Raw genomic sequence first — 13,535 nt, 5'->3', positions numbered from 1 at the left:
GCAAGAGAAGAAAGTCACAGCTCTTTTTAAAAGAAACACTCACCTATCGCAAACTGTCCCCAAGACATCACAAGGGGAAAAAAATAATAATGACCTCCCTATTTTTATTGGCCTTGGCAACAAATCCAAGCACTCAAAATTAATTTTGCAAACAACTGCACCTTCTCACCGTTCTCTCTGTGAGCAGAGAAATACGAACTCGAACAGAGAGCAAAGAAAACTCCCAGGGGCGCGACAAGAGGCTTTGAGGTTGACTTCCTCATACACAATGACAAGACCAGGCTGGGTTGGGACCCTCGTTGGGGTCTTCTCAAATCAACATACATGCAAAGCTTTTTAAAACTTGTGTGGTCATTGGTTTTGCATTTAATCGCTGCAGCGACGCTGTGAAGTATGTGTAACGAGGGGAAACTCAGGCAGAAAACAGAAACAAGATAATTGTACAAAGCTCAGGCCTTAAGGACTCCGCCAGAGTCCCACTTACCGGGGTCTGGTGAGCGAGGGGACCCCGCACGACTGCAGAAGCTGCCGCGGACAAGCTGGTAGAAGCTGGAGATCCTGAAAACGGTCTTTCCTTCGAAAAGCACCCCTCGGACTGGCGGGCTGGCGTCCCTACAAAACAAAAAGGCTCCGCCCTTTGCTGTGGCCCCGCCCCTTGCTGTGGCCCCGCCCCCTCTCGCTGCTGGGAATTCTTTCCCGCTTCTGCCCGCTCCCTTCAAAGCCCATTCGGGTGACTCCCAGTCCATCCGGTTTTCCTCCCGCCTCCAGTTGGGATTCAGCTCTTCCTCAGCCCTCCCATGGCTTCTTGTAGAGGCGGCCACCCTCTGCCCAGGGTTAGGGTGGGCTGTGACCGTGTCTGCACCCCTCCCCCCTAAGGTTAAAGGAAGAGTGAGGCCTTCCAGATTCTTCCAGTGCTCCTGTCTCAGGGAAGTAAGCTCAATAATTTGCACGTGTTGGGAGGTTAAACGTTGGCATTCAATGAATTGAACTGCATTCAGGTGGAAGAAGGAAACTTAGGCGATAGCCCAGTGTTACATGTTTCATCATGGTTAAGCTACGGACGCCCTCTGAAATAGAGTATTCACGTTGCTTATCACTTAATCCTCACAACTGTCTTGCAGCATAAAGAGTCAGACCGCACCACTTTGCTGTATAGATGAACACACAGAGCTCGACGAGCGTGAGCCACAGGCGACTCAGCAAGGGAGTGACAGAGGCCAGATTCGAATCTGGGCAGTAATTAGACCCTCTGCTGAGCCCTGCACCGGTGATTTGAATAATCAGGAACATTGCAAACCTTGGCGATGGAGAAAAAGAGGCTAACATCAAACATCTCTGGAGGAGAGCTGAGGAAGCAGGGAGAAGGGCACGGCCCAGGCCCAGGGGCCCCACTGCACCTTGAAATAATAGAGGATGTGTGTTGCGAGGGGCTCCAGGACTTCCGGGAGCTCCCTCCTATCCACGCATCCACGATCTACCCCAAGCACCGCCCCCTGGAGAACGCCGGCTTGGTGAAGTCTGCGTCTCCACCTTGCGTCTCCGTCTCCGGAGTGCCTCTCGCACAGCGCCCTCACAGGCCGCCCGCAGGGTCGGCCTCCGGGAGGGCCAGCGGCAATTTCTGGAGTTTCTCAGTCAGGCCAGCGGTCCCCAACCCTTTTGGCACCAGGGACCAGTTTCGAGGAAGGCAATTTTTCCATGGACCCAGGGATGGGGTGGGGGGTGATGTCGGGGCGATTCAAGCGCAGTGCATTCAAACTCACCTCCTGCTGGGCGGCCCGGTTCCTAACAGGCCTGGACGGGTGCCAGTCCTCGGCCCCGGAGGTTGGGGACCCCTGTTGTCAGGCCATTGCTTCTTTGTGTCACCACAAGGGTGACGACCTTTGCGGAGCGTGTTGTCTGTACTAGCCACGCCCAGCAGCACGGGAAGATGCTTTCACATGGGGGCGGGGCTGTCCGGTTTTGACCGGGAAAGCCAGGCCGCAGGGCGAGGGGCTGAGTGAGATTATCAATTGAGGGCCTTCCAGGCCTAGGAGCCGTAACCTCATCCTACCCTCCGATTGCCACCCCCTAATAAAGGGCAGACAATAAAGACACCCTGAAGGGAAGCTAGGCATCCCCAGGGCCTCCTTGGCCTTTGCGGCGGGTAGAAAGGGGTCCCGGGAGAGGGGCTGAGGGTGTCAGGTATGTGCGCGGGGCCGCTGCCTGTCGCCCGCTCTAGCCGTGGCCGGCTCCGGACTAGACCACACAGCAAGGCCGGGCCACCAGGCCTAGACTTCCAAGGCGTTAACATCCTACCTTAAAAACATCTACTTTGGCCTTGGAGCAGCCTGGCTCTGCCCCAGACGTGGCCCCGGGAAGCCCCTGCTGCCCAGGCAGCCGCGTGCTGGAGAAGGGCTATTTCCCCCTCACTTCCGCGTCGCCCGGCTGCGGGGGATTCTGTGTCCAGGGTGTTCTCACGGCCGGGGCGGGGAGGGGGGGTTGCAAGTGAGACGGCGAGCACAGCAGGAGTGGCCCGGGCCTTGGGGAACGAGACGGCCAGCTCGCCTGCCCTGGCGCCTGTGGAGCTCACACTCTGCACACACAGTAGCGCTCTGAGAACCGCAGCCCTTGCCTGCGGGGACTTAAGGCGCCTTCCACTCCTTCATCCAAAGGGTTACACACTGGGGATTGTTGTCCCGGGCCTGCAAGGGGCCTCGTTAGGACCCTGGGATGTGTGTGACCAGGAGGCAAAGGCCAGATGAAACCCGTGATTCATCACCAAGGACAAGTGAAGGACAGGCGTCTGCCCCTGAGGAGGGCCGGCTTCTCTCACGGGGGTGCAACCCTTGAAAACGCTCTCCGAGTTTCTCCCCACTCAGAGACGGACGAGTTACACATTTCTCGAAAGGGGGCCTGAACGTGCGCGCCGGGGCTGGACGAGGGGGAGTGAGGGAGATATTTCTACCGCTGCCCGAACCCCAGACGGGGTGTTGTAACCGGGTTCCCAGCAGCAGGCTCGGAAGGGGACACGCTTAGAGAGATGGGGCACCTTGACCGGGGAGCGGCTGGGAAGGGCCGGGCTCCCACAGTGCCTGGGTGTGATTCCTCGTCTAAGCCCGCATGACGACGTGGGGTGGCGGCAGCGGAGCCCCTACACCCGCGGTCCCCACCGGGGCCATGTCGCCCCAGTGGGCGCGTGCCGCCATGTGGACACGTTTCTGGTGGACAGACCCGGGACCCCGGCAAACAATTCTCTGATCCAAAATATGGGGAGTGACGAGGCGGGGAAGACTGATTTCACCCCTCCACAGCTCTGGTGCATTGTCCTGAGGGGAATCAACAGCTGGTGCCCCGCCTCTCCCCTACCACCCATCCATGCTTTTGAAAGAAATGAAGGGAAAGAAGTCTTGAAACCACATTACAGGAAACGTATTATACGAAGTAAGGAAGATATAAAGGAAAGAAAATGGAAGGAAGGTGGGGTTTAAAGGAACTGTGCTCTAGAATCCTAGTGTCGCCCTGGCTGGCGTAGCTCAGTGGATTGAGCGTGGGCTGGGAACCAAAGTGTCAGGTTCGATTCCCAGTCAGGGCACATGCCTGGGTTGCAGGCCACGGCCCCCAGCAACCGCACATTGATATCTCTCTCTCTCTCTCTCTCTCTCTCCCCCTTTCCTCTCTAAAAATAAATAAATAAAATCTAAAGAAAAAAAGAATCCTAGTGTCTTTGGGCTACAAGGATACCCCAGGGCCCATGTCCTGCCCTACCGTGAGCACTCACCTGAAGTGGCCGCAGCTGGGAAGTTCAGTGACACTCGACGTGGAGTGACGGGACAGCGCCGTGACACGGAGCTGGAGGCGGTCCACCGTCTCCTGGCGCCCCGCCTCAGATGGCCCGTGTGTGCAGCCTCTTCTGCAGGCACCCGGCTCAGTCCCCGTCCAGCTCTGGGGCCTCCTCGGACAGGGCGCCCGAGCTGCTTCGCCCTCAGCCAACCCGGAGCCCGGCTCTCCAGGTGGTGCTGGATCCTGCGACCTGGGCGCACACGTGCCCTGGACCGCACCCACCCACCCGCCTTGCACTCGGCGCACTTCCCTACTAAAGAAGGAATCCAGAGGAAGCCAGGGCACTGTGTTTTATGCTTTATTTGAGAAGAGACCCTACATAAACTATGTCAGGAGGATACAGGTCTACACACAACTTCATCAGTCAGTAAATGGAGCCGTTAACATAACATTGAAGATGTGACGCCGTGACGCAGACAGACATGTGACCAAGGAGTATTTACAACTCTCACGTGGGCTATATTTATACTGAGATGGATATATACATATATACATGTACATGTGCATATACATACATATGTCCATACATACACACACATATATACATATATATGTATAAAATGTTCTTAAACGAAAACCGAGAAAAGAGTTTGCCTTCTTGTCGTAATTGACCACTGGAAAGGGAAGAATGGTTGGTTTCCATGAGTGTCGCGGTGTGAAGTCTCCGCCCCCACAATGAACTCGGACGCCGAGAGGACCAATGAGGACGCACGTTTGCCGTGGGGTGGAGCGCGGGGCAGGGCGGGGCGGGGCCGAGAGTGGAGGGCATGCACAATGGGAGAAATGACCTTTGGTGACACCATTAAATCATCCTTTTGTATTAAACATAAGTTATTCGTACAATTTAAAAAAATAGTTTTCTGTTTTCTTTTGAGGTTGGGGAGGAAGGAAGGGTGTGGTAGGGAGCGAGGAAGGGAACGCCCTCTGCCTTTCCCACCCGTCCCTCGACACCAGCCGACGACACGCCCCCTGCCCTGGGGCCCTCTGACCGAGCTAGGACCCCTTTTCTTTTTGCATAAAGAACAGCTTTATGTAAGAGTTTCACTTGGACGGTGAGCCTCTTCTCCAAAGGTAAACAGTCCTCATTTTAACGAAATCGATTCTCCAAGCCTTGCCAGGATGCAAATAAACTTAGCATTGCCAATGGGTTTATTTGTCACACCCACAAAAAAATGGAAAAGTCAGTACCTCCAAGAAGGGGCACTATTAGTAAGTCCCAGGTTGACTAAAAACCACAGTTACCCATTTTAAGTTAACGACTTTGGGGTCTCAATGACAGGAAGCGAGCGCGATCGGCCCCTTCCGGGAGCCTGGGGGAAGAACAGACAAGCGTCGTGGAGGAACACTTCTAAGTCAGGAAACAGAACGGGAACAAGCGAGATGACAATAACTGCGGTGGAGCAGCCTCCACTCGCCTCGGCCAAGGTCTCCGCTGAGGCCCACTCGGCAACACTGTATCTACCTAACGTTCAATTTGCCCCAGGCCACGCCACCTGGCTTCGGGTTTCCCCCCTAAACTCTGCAACAGAAGCTTGGCGTCAGCACGAGCGTGTGCACGCTTCCCAGGCCCGCGTGCTGCACTCGCCGTTGCTCCACGGTTGCCGCCGGCCACGGTCGGATGGCCGATGTATGCACACGGAAGCGGGGAAACACACACAAACACGCGGGGTTGGACGAGATATAATTGGTCTACATACATTTAGTACAGAAAGCTTGGGGGTGGGGGTGGAAATCAGTTACGACAGCACCTAAACTTCATTTGCAAAATTCTCCTCCGAGAACACAGCGCCGTGTCCCAGAGCGCTGAAGCAGGCACCCGCTGATTTACCAGATACTCGGTTTGCTGCACAACAGCAGCCTGGAGATAGAGGGACATGTGATGTCCAGTAGGAAACCAGTCAGTGTACATCATTTACATGGCAATAAATCCTTCATTTCCCTTGAAATACGATATGTGAAGTAGCACTTAGTTTAATACAAGTTTTGTTCTGCTGTAGACCTAGCCGTAAAAAGCCATTCATGCAAAAAATTACCTCCAGTTTTAGCTGGATGTTTAAAGGACACTTCTCCTGAAAGCAAGTCCCTTTCGCACAGGGAAGGGGGGAAAAAATCCCACTCGGGACAGCCAGCCTTGGCTGAGAGTGGAAAATACGAGACTTTGGTGTTTGCAGGGCATTTGCCTTCAGAGCTCAGACGGGTCGCTGAGCTCGCCTCGGAGGAGGCGGCAGGCTAGAAATGCCTGTGAAAACATTAGGAATTGTCCAGAAAAAGCACTGAGAACCTCTACAGGGTGCACTTCTCCAGCCTGCTCCCTCCCGAGGCCTCCGCTCCGCTTCCAGGGACGCAGTGGCCACACCCCAGGCCGCCTCTTCCCGGCCGGCCCGGCGGATCTCTTCTTGCCCGCCGGTCCCTTCCCAGCTCCTTCTCGAACAATGGATGGGTGTGTTCGAGTGAACTCCCACAGCGGCTGTCCTCCTTGTGCCTACTCGTTCCAACCTAGGATTGTCCCTTCGTGGCCTCTGTTCTCAAGGACACAAACAGAGAACTTCTTACCCTGCCCTCACAAATAACCTAGGGAGGTCTGTGCAATTTTTTTTTTTTTTTACTTTTTATTCTTGTGGTGACCGTGAGCACTGGAGCGGGCTGCCCTCCAGGGGACGAGGCAGGGAGGGAAGGACGGCTTCTCCTCAGGCTCACTCCAAGGTTAACAGTTGCAGTCCCCTTGAACTTGGCATCTGGCTGCTGTCGCCACCTTGAGAAGAGCCCCTGTGGTCGTCTTGCACCACTGAACAGCGTGACTTGGGATAAACAGCTCTGAAGGGAGCACAGAACGTGGAGGGCAGGGCGCAGGAACTGCCCGGAGCCCTGGCTGGTCCAGAGGCCGTGGGAATGGGATTCACCTACCGTCTGTGACAAGAGGGCAGCGTTTAAGGTGAAGCTTGCAGCGGTGGCCTTGCCTTCCAGCACAGGGCCACCGGACCTGAGAGAAGACAAGGCTGCCTCCGAGATGACACCTGTGCCGCATGACGACTGGACAGTCACCAGCGAAGGGACAACGTGTGCTTCTGCGACGCTCATTTCCCCAGTGCACCCGTGAGGAGCCGCGCGCACGCGCACGGCGACTAGGGTTGTTAAGGCAGAGTCAGCTGCTGGACAGCACGCGGGGCTGACGGCTGGCTGCGGCGTCCACAGCAGGGCCCCGGCCCGAGTCTCCCAGGAGCCCAACAGCAGCATCGCGGGGGCCCCCTCTGTGCCCACGGCCCGCAGCCTCTGCTCGCGGCTGAGACAGAGCCTCCACACGCACGCCGAGCGAGGCGGAGACTCACAACAATGTGCATAAATTTTAAAAAGAACGTGATTGCCAATAAGCAGTCCCCCATCCGGGAGCTTACAAGCCGCCGGTGCCTTGTGCAGATTGCTGTGGGGAGGCCCGTGCCAAACTGTGCTCTCCGAAGACGCCCCGGTGTCTGTCTTTCCGCTCCTCTGAGCCAGCGGACCAGCGTATCCGCCCGCAAGCCCTAGCCTTTCCGTGCACAGGTCAGGAGGGGGACGGAAACAGCTGAGCGCCGGGCTTTGAAATAAACACAAGGTGCAAGCGCGGGAACTTAAGAACAAAGTCTCGGAGGTGGAGGCCCCAGGGAACAGGTGGGAAGTAAAGGAAAAGCAGCCAGTCCCGGAGCCAATCAGGTGGCACGCCTCGCTCCCGCCCGCAGTGTTCGCTGTCCCTGGTGCTGAAAACAGAGACCCAGGAATCGCTCAGACACGGGAGAGGCCAGAAACTGCTAGCTCAGCAGAGAGGCTGACTTCAGGTGACTGGCCTCCGATCACGTTCGAGAAGCCTCTTTTTTTGTGCCATTTTAAGTGGAAGCAGCCCTAGAGTGACCCTGACTTTCCTGGGGGACACAGTTCATGCATCTCCCCAACACTGATGGGGAGGATCTCCCAACCACCTCCGCGCTCAGGCCCTATTGGCGTCGTCCCTCGTGTGAGTCATGGACCGCAAGCCCTTAGGAGAAAATCCACTAACTGGATGGACTCGGCATCAGGGGCTGCGGACACCCGCTGCTGATGATACCTTCTCCCCAACACCCACTGCAGACCCAGGGTGCTTTGGCTTGCTATGACTAAACATCTCTGCAGGGAGCATTTAGGTCAAACCTTACCGCATACTGATACAGGAGGCTGGAACTCGTCTCCACCCCTAAACTTACTGCCGCATTCTGAGAAACGGAGTCTTCACTGTGCTCAAGAGAACGTACCAACTCACAAACGGTTACTTCCTTCACGCCCCCTACGTGCTCTCACTCAGCCAATACACGCAAGAAATCTCAGAAAATCCACCGTGCTTCTCCCCCTAACTGTATCCGAAACATTGCGAGAGAGAGGAGGACTGTGTTCTTGCAACTTCGGAGAGAGAATTTTCTTGCCCAGACTTGCTTTTTTTTTTCATTTTGTTTTGACAATGACCTTGAGCTCACCCGCCACAGCCCACACGCAACCGAGAAGGGTCCCTGATTCTGTGGGTAACAGAAGACGGACACGGGTCATCGGGGGTGGCCTCCAACAGGCCTGGAGGAGACTTTGCTTTTAGGCAAGAACTATAATCGATCCTTTCCAGCCTTGAGAAAAAAAATATCCCAGCCTGCAATAAAAACTAAACTCTCAGAGAGAGGAAAGGGGGTGGGAAGCATTAAAATAAGTGATTTTTGTTGTTGTTGTTTTGTTGTTGCTCCTGTTAACATAATGGATCAGATTTTCCATATCCACTGAGCTGCTTCTCAAATGATGAGTCTGAAACCCTCCCATAAAGTCACACAGCGAAAGGGCTGGTTCAGCGCCGGAGAGGAGGTCGGCCGCTCAGAACCGTCAGAAGGAACCACGGGATCTCACCCCGAAGCACCTGCCTTCCCCAGTCTCACGCCATAATTTAAAATCCTAGTCAGAGCCCAATTTGGACTCTCATTTCAAAGGAAGCGAGCTGCAGGCGGAAACTCACCTGGACATGGGTGTAAAACAGAGGTGTTCCTTTTCTACACAAGACAAACGGAAACTGGGCCCAAGGTGAAAAGAGAAAGGGAAGCTGAGATAGTCTGAACTTGAGCGACGTATCTGTGAACTTCTCAGGATTTCATGCACTCAGCCTCATCCTGACTTCTCTCTGGAACTGGCACAGCCCCCTTTTAAAAAATCACGCACTGCACTTCATCAGTTGCATCGCACCTGACCGCTGCTTGGAGCTCTAAAGGGCGGAAGGAAATTACATTCCAGAAGTCTCACTTGCCAAGGAGTCACCGTGGCAAAGCACTGAAACCAGTGGCTGGTGTTGCAAACACCCAGCACTTTCAGGGGCTGTCCGTGACGTCACGGCTGTGGCTTTGGTGCTCCGGCCTCCGCGCTGACGGTCAGGGGCCCCATCTCGGTCAGGTGCGTTCTCGGTGGGGAAATCCGCAGAGGCTCCGAGCAGCAGTGGCGGACGGCACGGACTTCGGTGCAGCGGGAGATGCTACCAGACGTTCAGGATTCCGGACCCGAAAACAAAACCTCCCAGCACTCCCTTGTCAGGGCCAGCCTCCCTCTGCGTGCACTTCTTCTGTAAAGGTGTTCTCCATCCCTCGATGCTCAGAGGCCGCTCCAAGAGGAAGGAGCCAAGGGCGAACTCGAGATGCTGGACTCCAGGGAGACTTCGGCGAGGTGAGACACCAAGCAAGGCACCCCCCTGTGGCCGCGCCCAGCCAGCGCTGACCAAGGCCGTCTGCCAGGCTCACTGCCCAGGGAGTGGGCACCCCCTCTGCGGGGGTCCCGTGGAGACCCCAGAGCATGTGGGTGCTCGTGATAACCCTCCATGGTAGACAGCGGGTTTGTGAACGGTTCTCCTTTGTAGAGGAAGAAACAAGAAATGGGGCTTGCAAGGTCACTCAGCGGGGACCCAGGGCTCAGAAACCCACTGTCTGCTGCTCCCACGGCCTCCTTTCCACCCCCGCCGCCACTGCGTCGGAGACAGCACTCAGAACGGACCCCCTCTCACCTAAGACCATGACGGTGAAAAACAGTAGAAATCACACTGGAAATGTTAGAAGGGACAAAGTAAAACAAAAAATTGAACTATCCCCAGAACTACGAGAGACGAAGTATTGGTAAACGCTGGAGGTGGGGTCGGACACGATGAATAGTTCCCATGGTCAAGGCGGAGAGCTGACCACAGTTCATTGTTGTGTTCCCAGAGCCGCGCACAGGATGGAGGTACAGCACCTCCGGATAGGTGACTGTCTGTGGCATAGAGGGTCTGGTCTCCCAGCTCCTCCTGGGATGGCTTCCCCTTCTTCTCCCCTGAAAACGGAGCATGTCCCCAGGCACAGTTCTGTCCCTGAGGTGCAGACCGGCCTGTGCCACCACAATGGAGGTCCCGTCTGGCTGGAAAAGACTCTCACCCTCCCCGGATTTGGATGCTGCTGCAAACCTGTGTGGATATTACAGCCTCTCCACTGGACGCACACTCTGCCGCCATGTGGCGCTCCTGTGCTGGACGGATAGAGACCACACTGGCTGGGGTTGGGGGGGGGGGGAAGCAAAGCAAAGCATGGTCTGCTGTGGGTGAGCATTATTTAACAGCGCGGGGTGGGGGCGGGGGCGGGGGAGCCAGAGCTGTTCGTGGCAGGCTCGCCTTTTCTAACTCAGTGTGCAGGAAGGAATGACTTCAAAAAGACAGACTGCAGCATTCCCACGGGCTCACGGTCCCGGGGTCTCTCCTGCCAAAGCATCTGATGAGGAACCACCCCCTCGGTCCAAGGAGCCAAAGAGACTGGAGGAGGGCTGTGAGGACACACAGTTTTTAGGCACGGCTGGCCGGTCGGCCGGCGCTCAGGCTCCGGCAGAGGGCACGGCCCCTGGGCTTTCCCTGCCTCTGCAGAGGGAGCAGAGAGCCTGGAAGGGGTGGGGTCGGGGACGGCGGGTGAAGATGAACGGGAGAGCTCAGAGTCTGGAGAGCCTCCCGAGGAGGACAGCGGCCGAGAGAGGAGCTGGCGGCAAGATGATGAGCACGGGGCTGAGTCTTCAGGGCAGGGAGGTTCGGGGATTTGTTCCCGGCGAGGCCACGAGACAAGGTCAAGGCAAAGATCTGAGCAGCGGATGAGAGACAGGTCGGCTTGCCCTGTCACCAGAAGCAGGGAAGGGGCACAGCACAGTGAAGACAGTCCCACCTGGGCCCGGACACTTGGCAGGTGACGTGTTATCCGTCACCCCCCACGTGGACACACAGTCCAGCGCTCACGTCCAGCCCCGTGCACCTGTGTCCAGGACACCTACTCTCCCAGGCAACATCTCGGCCTCTCTCTCCAAGGTCCAGTGCAGCTGGGACGTCTGAGTTCCGTATCTAAGTGTTTCAGCCCGAGGTGGGCCCAGTCATCTGCTGGAAGTAGCTCATGTTTATATTTCTACTTATGCATTATTCAAGCCCCAAACCAGTGCCCCCCACCCCCTAGGAAAACTGAAGTTACATTTCACTTAATTCCATGTAGTGCTACCTCCCTCCCCTCCAGAAAACTAATTGAACAAGGTCTGTATCAAGATGAGGTTTGGTTTTGTGTTTCTCTAAGGAGACCAGTCTAGCCTTTAAATATGGAGGTTCTGAAAACTCAGGATTTAGTCTTCCTTGCAAAAGCCCTAACTTTATACATGAACCATACTGCCCAAGGTCAAAGGCTGTGTGATGATAATTTTTCTAAAAACAAGCGAACGGTGGTGAGCTACAGAGAACTGGAAGATGCCACAGGCCCGTTGCGTGTGCACGCGCACGCACGCACACACACACACACACACACACACGTGGAGGTCAGCAAGAAGAACACCAGCGCAGCTTGCTGGCTTGCCGGAGTGTGGGGGGGTGCGTGTGCACACACACTTGTACACACGTGCCACAGTTCACACTGTGTCACCAAGCGTCCAGAACGTAACACAACGCTGACAACTGCTTTCACACGAAGACCAGCTGGGCTCCTGCACACCTGTGACACGACTGGGCCCAGGTCGCTACTGCCCAGGTCACCAAGCCCAACGTCCTTGGCTGGGAGCTTTCATTGCTCCTGAAGAAATACCTAAGAATTCACAAAGAGATTCTTGCTACTCGTATTAAGGGGCAAAGTAGGGAAAACCGTTTCGCAGAGGATCAGAATCAGAAAAGCCGCAGGGAGATGTGTGCTCCAGACTTCGGGGCGAAGCATCTAAAATCGCGAGGCCAGCTTCCTAAAGCGCCTCCAATGGCGCAGGCGGCCCCCCAGAGCCTGCAGGTGGCTGCGTCAGAGCCACAGGGCTTCGCTTAGACGTGGACACAATGAACAGCCCAGGTTGTGGACGAGTTGTGACTGCAGCTGTGAGGTCTCCCCCGGCTGTGGTGTCTCTGTGCGGCACCACACAGTGATGAGTCAGACGGGTTTCTGGTGGTTCTGGGGTGCAGCACCACGTGAGGGCAGAGCTGATGTGCTGGGGCTTGGGGCACAGCGGCATCCTGTCCCAACGGGGAGGAAAGGAGCGGGGCTGCCTCTCTTGCAAGGAGCCTCAGAAACACCTGCGAAGACGCAGGCGGCCGTCAGAACGCAGTGCCCCGCCCGGGGCTGCAGCCACAACCTGTCGCACTTGACCCTGGAAGTGCTGCAGGCCCGGAAGGGAGCCTGGGGCGCACTGGCGCACTGTCTCACGGTGCGCAGCATCCAGCCGCACTGCGCCACTGTCTGCCGTCAGCACAGTGGCTTCCGGCCTTGCTGTGCAGTCCCCGCGGGGGAAAACCGATACCAGGACAAGCATGTCGCAGCCACTGGGCAGAAAGCCCTGCTCAGCACCGTGGTCAGAGAAGAGGCCAGCATCCCCCCCCCCCCCCCCCGCTGGAGTCACAGGCCCTCCAGGGCTCTTCTGCTCCTGGAGGCTCGGAGTTCATGGGCAGCGAGCACAGTGGGGGAGGGGAGGGGCCTGCGGACGGGGTGCCCCCAGGGGTTCCCGGTGGGATCTGCGCAGACGCACCGCATGCATCTCGATGAGCTCCGCGGCGGAGCTCCCCGCGCTGCACAGAGGTTGCTCTCGGTGTCGGCGCTGCCTGATAGCACTGGAATTACCCCAGGGCAGGGTTCCTTCAGAAGTCTTAATATAACAGTCAATTCCCTCTGTCCGCAGGAAATGAAAGTTTTCTGCTTTGTGTGCCGAATCATTCCACGCCAATTTCCTCGCTGTTTGAAGTCCACGCTGTTTGCGGTCCTGGGGTTCACCTCGTATTAAGACTTTTTCCGAGTCGGAGGAGCCGGGGGTCAGTCCCACGGAAGCGGGAGGATAAGGAGCCAAAAGCAAAAAAAAAAAAGAGTAAAAAGAAGAAAAATGAAGGGAAGTCTTCACCGAGATCCATTTCTCTGCTGCAGGGAGCAGAGGCCACATCATCTGCACCGGGATCACTTCTCCACGCCGGGGGCGGCTCAGGGGCGACTGTCGGGGGGCAGTCACACGGAGGTGGGGCGGGGCCCTTCACCGGGAAAAACAGAACACGACGTGTAAGGACGCTACTCGTTCCAGTGCGTCCCACCGTTAACATGTTTGTCTTGCTTTTTCTTTTATGACCCCCACGCACTCCTCCTGAATGAAAGGGTAACTAACTACCGGAAGGGCTTGCACGCTCACATTTCTCGCTGGGCTCCAGGAAGGCTCCATGCAAGAGACTCGGCGAACACATACCCAACCTC

The sequence above is a fragment of the Phyllostomus hastatus genome, unplaced genomic scaffold, assembly GCF_019186645.2.
Source record: "Phyllostomus hastatus isolate PE091 unplaced genomic scaffold, TTU_PhHast_1.1 phas_scaffold_555, whole genome shotgun sequence".
Lineage (NCBI taxonomy): Eukaryota > Metazoa > Chordata > Mammalia > Chiroptera > Phyllostomidae > Phyllostomus > Phyllostomus hastatus.
The sequence above is the reverse complement of the archived record's forward strand: the minus strand, read 5'-3'. Positions refer to the sequence as shown.